This window comes from Oncorhynchus mykiss, chromosome 20, assembly GCF_057628025.1.
Source record: "Oncorhynchus mykiss isolate SJ-2025 chromosome 20, ASM5762802v1, whole genome shotgun sequence".
NCBI lineage: Eukaryota > Metazoa > Chordata > Actinopteri > Salmoniformes > Salmonidae > Oncorhynchus > Oncorhynchus mykiss.
The window spans coordinates 360,001-369,482 of NC_143041.1; positions in this window are offsets into that span (position 1 = coordinate 360,001).

A 9,482-nucleotide genomic window follows, 5' to 3' on the forward strand; every position below is an offset into this window, starting at 1 on the left:
CCAGGTGCACAAGTTCCATTTGGGTGACCAGGTGCACAAGTTCCATTTGGGTGACCAGGTGCACGCGGTTCATAACAGCGCGGTTATCTGCTTTAATGTCCGAGGAGGGGTGCTTAAGTGTGGGTGCCCTGGTTCACCTGGTATGCGAGGTTGTGGAGGTGGGGGGGGTCCCCTGCTGGTATCATCCCCGAAATAGAGGGGTGATACCCGGGTGGTGAGTAAGGGCCGACAAGCCTGGAGGTCAATAGCTCCAGGGGGTAAGCTCTACTGTCATGTCCGTAAATAGAGTGGTGTTACCCGGGTTTTGAACCATATTTTAATTTTTGGGTTACCAGATGCACACGGGTCTTTTGGAAAACAATCACAATCTGCATCCATCGTAATATCTTAAACTGTATATAAAGCACCTAAGGACGGGCCTGACCGAGAGAGGGCCGTAGTAGGGTACTCCCCTAGCGGGCTATATCAATAGAATGACCGGTAAAATGATTTAAAACAGTTTTACAATTTTTGGGTTACCAGATGCACACGGGTCTTTTGGAAAACAATCACAATCTGCATCCATCGTAATATTTAAAACTGTCCATAAAGCACTGAAGGACGGGCCTGACCGAGAGAGGGCTGTAGTAGGGTACTCCCCTAGCGGGCTATATCAATAGAATGACCGGTAAAATGATTTAAAACAGTTTTATAATTTTTGGGTTACCAGATACACACGGGTCTTTTGGAAAACAATCACAATCTGCATCCATCGTAATATATGAAACTGTATATAAAGCACTGAAGGACGGCCCCGACCGAGACAGGGCCTTAGTGGGGTGCTCCCATAGCGGGGAACAATGAGAGGGGTGCCTTTAAATTCATTTTGAACCATATTTGAAATTTTGGGTTACCAGATGCACGTTTTCAATCACCAGTTGCACGGAGGATTAATAGCAATCTGCATCCATCGCGATTTCTTAAAGTGTCTATAAAGCACTCAGGACGGCCCCGACCGAGACAGGGCCTTAGTGGGGTGCTCCCATAGCGGGGAACAATGAGAGGGGTGCCTTTAAATTCATTTTGAACCATATTTGAAATTTTGGGTTACCAGATGCACGTTTTCAATCACCAGTTGCACGGAGGATTAATAGCAATCTGCATCCATCGTGATTTCTTAAAGTGTCTAAAAAGCACCCAAGGACGGCCCCGACCGAGACAGGGCCTTAGTGGGGTGCTCCCATAGCGGGGAACAATGAGAGGGGTGCCTTTAAATTCATTTTGAACCATATTTGAAATTTTGGGTTACCAGATGCACGTTTTCAATCACCAGTTGCACGGAGGATTAATAGCAATCTGCATCCATCGTGATTTCTTAAAGTGTCTAAAAAGCACCCAAGGACGGCCCTGACAGAGAGAGGGCCGTAGTGGGGCACTCCCCTAGCGGGCTATATCAATAGAATGACGGGTAAAAGTATTTAAAACCGTTTTATAATTTTTGGGTTACCAGATGCACGTTTTCAATCACCAGGTGCACGGAGGAAAATGAGCATTTGCATCCATAGTCATGTCTTAAACCGTCCATAAAGCACTCTTGGCCGGCCCCGGCAGAGAGAGAAAGAGATGGTGGAAAAAAAAAAAAATCATCATCAGACCTTCCATAAATAATTCGGGCCGGCCCCCATTGCTAAAGGTCCGTAGTAGGGTGCGCCATAAGCGGACATGAATAGATGGAACACCGCTAACCGCATAGAGAACCGTGTTTTGGGTGACCAGGTGCACGTTTTCAATCACCAGTTGCACATTTTCAATCACCAGTTGCACGGAGGATTAATAGCAATCTGCATCCATCGCGATTTCTTAAAGTGTCTATAAAGCACTCAGGACGGCCCCGACCGAGACAGGGCCTTAGTGGGGTGCTCCCATAGCGGGGAACAATGAGAGGGGTGCCTTTAAATTCATTTTGAACCATATTTGAAATTTTGGGTTACCAGATGCACGTTTTCAATCACCAGTTGCACGGAGGATTAATAGCAATCTGCATCCATCGTGATTTCTTAAAGTGTCTAAAAAGCACCCAAGGACGGCCCCGACCGAGACAGGGCCTTAGTGGGGTGCTCCCATAGCGGGGAACAATGAGAGGGGTGCCTTTAAATTCATTTTGAACCATATTTGAAATTTTGGGTTACCAGATGCACGTTTTCAATCACCAGTTGCACGGAGGATTAATAGCAATCTGCATCCATCGTGATTTCTTAAAGTGTCTAAAAAGCACCCAAGGACGGCCCTGACAGAGAGAGGGCCGTAGTGGGGCACTCCCCTAGCGGGCTATATCAATAGAATGACGGGTAAAAGTATTTAAAACCGTTTTATAATTTTTGGGTTACCAGATGCACGTTTTCAATCACCAGGTGCACGGAGGAAAATGAGCATTTGCATCCATAGTCATGTCTTAAACCGTCCATAAAGCACTCTTGGCCGGCCCCGGCAGAGAGAGAAAGAGATGGTGGAAAAAAAAAAAAATCATCATCAGACCTTCCATAAATAATTCGGGCCGGCCCCCATTGCTAAAGGTCCGTAGTAGGGTGCGCCATAAGCGGACATGAATAGATGGAACACCGCTAACCGCATAGAGAACCGTGTTTTGGGTGACCAGGTGCACGTTTTCAATCACCAGTTGCACATTTTCAATCACCAGTTGCACGGAGGATTAATAGCAATCTGCATCCATCGCGATTTCTTAAAGTGTCTATAAAGCACTCAGGACGGCCCCGACCGAGACAGGGCCTTAGTGGGGTGCTCCCATAGCGGGGAACAATGAGAGGGGTGCCTTTAAATTCATTTTGAACCATATTTGAAATTTTGGGTTACCAGATGCACGTTTTCAATCACCAGTTGCACGGAGGATTAATAGCAATCTGCATCCATCGTGATTTCTTAAAGTGTCTAAAAAGCACCCAAGGACGGCCCCGACCGAGACAGGGCCTTAGTGGGGTGCTCCCATAGCGGGGAACAATGAGAGGGGTGCCTTTAAATTCATTTTGAACCATATTTGAAATTTTGGGTTACCAGATGCACGTTTTCAATCACCAGTTGCACGGAGGATTAATAGCAATCTGCATCCATCGTGATTTCTTAAAGTGTCTAAAAAGCACCCAAGGACGGCCCCGACCGAGACAGGGCCTTAGTGGGGTGCTCCCATAGCGGGGAACAATGAGAGGGGTGCCTTTAAATTCATTTTGAACCATATTTGAAATTTTGGGTTACCAGATGCACGTTTTCAATCACCAGTTGCACGGAGGATTAATAGCAATCTGCATCCATCGTGATTTCTTAAAGTGTCTAAAAAGCACCCAAGGACGGCCCTGACAGAGAGAGGGCCGTAGTGGGGCACTCCCCTAGCGGGCTATATCAATAGAATGACGGGTAAAAGTATTTAAAACCGTTTTATAATTTTTGGGTTACCAGATGCACGTTTTCAATCACCAGGTGCACGGAGGAAAATGAGCATTTGCATCCATAGTCATGTCTTAAACCGTCCATAAAGCACTCTTGGCCGGCCCCGGCAGAGAGAGAAAGAGATGGTGGAAAAAAAAAAAAATCATCATCAGACCTTCCATAAATAATTCGGGCCGGCCCCCATTGCTAAAGGTCCGTAGTAGGGTGCGCCATAAGCGGACATGAATAGATGGAACACCGCTAACCGCATAGAGAACCGTGTTTTGGGTGACCAGGTGCACGTTTTCAATCACCAGTTGCACATTTTCAATCACCAGTTGCACGGAGGATTAATAGCAATCTGCATCCATCGCGATTTCTTAAAGTGTCTATAAAGCACTCAGGACGGCCCCGACCGAGACAGGGCCTTAGTGGGGTGCTCCCATAGCGGGGAACAATGAGAGGGGTGCCTTTAAATTCATTTTGAACCATATTTGAAATTTTGGGTTACCAGATGCACGTTTTCAATCACCAGTTGCACGGAGGATTAATAGCAATCTGCATCCATCGTGATTTCTTAAAGTGTCTAAAAAGCACCCAAGGACGGCCCCGACCGAGACAGGGCCTTAGTGGGGTGCTCCCATAGCGGGGAACAATGAGAGGGGTGCCTTTAAATTCATTTTGAACCATATTTGAAATTTTGGGTTACCAGATGCACGTTTTCAATCACCAGTTGCACGGAGGATTAATAGCAATCTGCATCCATCGTGATTTCTTAAAGTGTCTAAAAAGCACCCAAGGACGGCCCTGACAGAGAGAGGGCCGTAGTGGGGCACTCCCCTAGCGGGCTATATCAATAGAATGACGGGTAAAAGTATTTAAAACCGTTTTATAATTTTTGGGTTACCAGATGCACGTTTTCAATCACCAGGTGCACGGAGGAAAATGAGCATTTGCATCCATAGTCATGTCTTAAACCGTCCATAAAGCACTCTTGGCCGGCCCCGGCAGAGAGAGAAAGAGATGGTGGAAAAAAAAAAAAATCATCATCAGACCTTCCATAAATAATTCGGGCCGGCCCCCATTGCTAAAGGTCCGTAGTAGGGTGCGCCATAAGCGGACATGAATAGATGGAACACCGCTAACCGCATAGAGAACCGTGTTTTGGGTGACCAGGTGCACGTTTTCAATCACCAGTTGCACATTTTCAATCACCAGTTGCACGGAGGATTAATAGCAATCTGCATCCATCGCGATTTCTTAAAGTGTCTATAAAGCACTCAGGACGGCCCCGACCGAGACAGGGCCTTAGTGGGGTGCTCCCATAGCGGGGAACAATGAGAGGGGTGCCTTTAAATTCATTTTGAACCATATTTGAAATTTTGGGTTACCAGATGCACGTTTTCAATCACCAGTTGCACGGAGGATTAATAGCAATCTGCATCCATCGTGATTTCTTAAAGTGTCTAAAAAGCACCCAAGGACGGCCCCGACCGAGACAGGGCCTTAGTGGGGTGCTCCCATAGCGGGGAACAATGAGAGGGGTGCCTTTAAATTCATTTTGAACCATATTTGAAATTTTGGGTTACCAGATGCACGTTTTCAATCACCAGTTGCACGGAGGATTAATAGCAATCTGCATCCATCGTGATTTCTTAAAGTGTCTAAAAAGCACCCAAGGACGGCCCTGACAGAGAGAGGGCCGTAGTGGGGCACTCCCCTAGCGGGCTATATCAATAGAATGACGGGTAAAAGTATTTAAAACCGTTTTATAATTTTTGGGTTACCAGATGCACGTTTTCAATCACCAGGTGCACGGAGGAAAATGAGCATTTGCATCCATAGTCATGTCTTAAACCGTCCATAAAGCACTCTTGGCCGGCCCCGGCAGAGAGAGAAAGAGATGGTGGAAAAAAAAAAAAATCATCATCAGACCTTCCATAAATAATTCGGGCCGGCCCCCATTGCTAAAGGTCCGTAGTAGGGTGCGCCATAAGCGGACATGAATAGATGGAACACCGCTAACCGCATAGAGAACCGTGTTTTGGGTGACCAGGTGCACGTTTTCAATCACCAGTTGCACATTTTCAATCACCAGTTGCACGGAGGATTAATAGCAATCTGCATCCATCGCGATTTCTTAAAGTGTCTATAAAGCACTCAGGACGGCCCCGACCGAGACAGGGCCTTAGTGGGGTGCTCCCATAGCGGGGAACAATGAGAGGGGTGCCTTTAAATTCATTTTGAACCATATTTGAAATTTTGGGTTACCAGATGCACGTTTTCAATCACCAGTTGCACGGAGGATTAATAGCAATCTGCATCCATCGTGATTTCTTAAAGTGTCTAAAAAGCACCCAAGGACGGCCCCGACCGAGACAGGGCCTTAGTGGGGTGCTCCCATAGCGGGGAACAATGAGAGGGGTGCCTTTAAATTCATTTTGAACCATATTTGAAATTTTGGGTTACCAGATGCACGTTTTCAATCACCAGTTGCACGGAGGATTAATAGCAATCTGCATCCATCGTGATTTCTTAAAGTGTCTAAAAAGCACCCAAGGACGGCCCCGACCGAGACAGGGCCTTAGTGGGGTGCTCCCATAGCGGGGAACAATGAGAGGGGTGCCTTTAAATTCATTTTGAACCATATTTGAAATTTTGGGTTACCAGATGCACGTTTTCAATCACCAGTTGCACGGAGGATTAATAGCAATCTGCATCCATCGTGATTTCTTAAAGTGTCTAAAAAGCACCCAAGGACGGCCCTGACAGAGAGAGGGCCGTAGTGGGGCACTCCCCTAGCGGGCTATATCAATAGAATGACGGGTAAAAGTATTTAAAACCGTTTTATAATTTTTGGGTTACCAGATGCACGTTTTCAATCACCAGGTGCACGGAGGAAAATGAGCATTTGCATCCATAGTCATGTCTTAAACCGTCCATAAAGCACTCTTGGCCGGCCCCGGCAGAGAGAGAAAGAGATGGTGGAAAAAAAAAAAAATCATCATCAGACCTTCCATAAATAATTCGGGCCGGCCCCCATTGCTAAAGGTCCGTAGTAGGGTGCGCCATAAGCGGACATGAATAGATGGAACACCGCTAACCGCATAGAGAACCGTGTTTTGGGTGACCAGGTGCACGTTTTCAATCACCAGTTGCACATTTTCAATCACCAGTTGCACGGAGGATTAATAGCAATCTGCATCCATCGCGATTTCTTAAAGTGTCTATAAAGCACTCAGGACGGCCCCGACCGAGACAGGGCCTTAGTGGGGTGCTCCCATAGCGGGGAACAATGAGAGGGGTGCCTTTAAATTCATTTTGAACCATATTTGAAATTTTGGGTTACCAGATGCACGTTTTCAATCACCAGTTGCACGGAGGATTAATAGCAATCTGCATCCATCGTGATTTCTTAAAGTGTCTAAAAAGCACCCAAGGACGGCCCTGACAGAGAGAGGGCCGTAGTGGGGCACTCCCCTAGCGGGCTATATCAATAGAATGACGGGTAAAAGTATTTAAAACCGTTTTATAATTTTTGGGTTACCAGATGCACGTTTTCAATCACCAGGTGCACGGAGGAAAATGAGCATTTGCATCCATAGTCATGTCTTAAACCGTCCATAAAGCACTCTTGGCCGGCCCCGGCAGAGAGAGAAAGAGATGGTGGAAAAAAAAAAAAATCATCATCAGACCTTCCATAAATAATTCGGGCCGGCCCCCATTGCTAAAGGTCCGTAGTAGGGTGCGCCATAAGCGGACATGAATAGATGGAACACCGCTAACCGCATAGAGAACCGTGTTTTGGGTGACCAGGTGCACGTTTTCAATCACCAGTTGCACATTTTCAATCACCAGTTGCACGGAGGATTAATAGCAATCTGCATCCATCGCGATTTCTTAAAGTGTCTATAAAGCACTCAGGACGGCCCCGACCGAGACAGGGCCTTAGTGGGGTGCTCCCATAGCGGGGAACAATGAGAGGGGTGCCTTTAAATTCATTTTGAACCATATTTGAAATTTTGGGTTACCAGATGCACGTTTTCAATCACCAGTTGCACGGAGGATTAATAGCAATCTGCATCCATCGTGATTTCTTAAAGTGTCTAAAAAGCACCCAAGGACGGCCCCGACCGAGACAGGGCCTTAGTGGGGTGCTCCCATAGCGGGGAACAATGAGAGGGGTGCCTTTAAATTCATTTTGAACCATATTTGAAATTTTGGGTTACCAGATGCACGTTTTCAATCACCAGTTGCACGGAGGATTAATAGCAATCTGCATCCATCGTGATTTCTTAAAGTGTCTAAAAAGCACCCAAGGACGGCCCTGACAGAGAGAGGGCCGTAGTGGGGCACTCCCCTAGCGGGCTATATCAATAGAATGACGGGTAAAAGTATTTAAAACCGTTTTATAATTTTTGGGTTACCAGATGCACGTTTTCAATCACCAGGTGCACGGAGGAAAATGAGCATTTGCATCCATAGTCATGTCTTAAACCGTCCATAAAGCACTCTTGGCCGGCCCCGGCAGAGAGAGAAAGAGATGGTGGAAAAAAAAAAAAATCATCATCAGACCTTCCATAAATAATTCGGGCCGGCCCCCATTGCTAAAGGTCCGTAGTAGGGTGCGCCATAAGCGGACATGAATAGATGGAACACCGCTAACCGCATAGAGAACCGTGTTTTGGGTGACCAGGTGCACGTTTTCAATCACCAGTTGCACATTTTCAATCACCAGTTGCACGGAGGATTAATAGCAATCTGCATCCATCGCGATTTCTTAAAGTGTCTATAAAGCACTCAGGACGGCCCCGACCGAGACAGGGCCTTAGTGGGGTGCTCCCATAGCGGGGAACAATGAGAGGGGTGCCTTTAAATTCATTTTGAACCATATTTGAAATTTTGGGTTACCAGATGCACGTTTTCAATCACCAGTTGCACGGAGGATTAATAGCAATCTGCATCCATCGTGATTTCTTAAAGTGTCTAAAAAGCACCCAAGGACGGCCCCGACCGAGACAGGGCCTTAGTGGGGTGCTCCCATAGCGGGGAACAATGAGAGGGGTGCCTTTAAATTCATTTTGAACCATATTTGAAATTTTGGGTTACCAGATGCACGTTTTCAATCACCAGTTGCACGGAGGATTAATAGCAATCTGCATCCATCGTGATTTCTTAAAGTGTCTAAAAAGCACCCAAGGACGGCCCTGACAGAGAGAGGGCCGTAGTGGGGCACTCCCCTAGCGGGCTATATCAATAGAATGACGGGTAAAAGTATTTAAAACCGTTTTATAATTTTTGGGTTACCAGATGCACGTTTTCAATCACCAGGTGCACGGAGGAAAATGAGCATTTGCATCCATAGTCATGTTTTAAACCGTCCATAAAGCACTCTTGGCCGGCCCCGGCAGAGAGAGAAAGAGATGGTGAAAAAAAAAAAAAATTCATCATCAGACCTTCCATAAATAATTCGGGCCGGCCCCCATTGCTAAAGGTCCGTAGTAGGGTGCGCCATAAGCGGACATGAATAGATGGAACACCGCTAACCGCATAGAGAACCGTGTTTTGGGTGACCAGGTGCACGTTTTCAATCACCAGTTGCACATTTTCAATCACCAGTTGCACGGAGGATTAATAGCAATCTGCATCCATCGCGATTTCTTAAAGTGTCTATAAAGCACTCAGGACGGCCCCGACCGAGACAGGGCCTTAGTGGGGTGCTCCCATAGCGGGCAACAATGAGAGGGGTGCCTTTAAATTCATTTTGAACCATATTTGAAATTTTGGGTTACCAGATGCACGTTTTCAATCACCAGTTGCACGGAGGATTAATAGCAATCTGCATCCATCGTGATTTCTTAAAGTGTCTAAAAAGCACCCAAGGACGGCCCTGACAGAGAGAGGGCCGTAGTGGGGCACTCCCCTAGCGGGCTATATCAATAGAATGACGGGTAAAAGTATTTAAAACCCTTTTATAATTTTTGGGTTACCAGATGCACGTTTTCAATCACCAGGTGCACGGAGGAAAATGAGCATTTGCATCCATAGTCATGTTTTAAACCGTC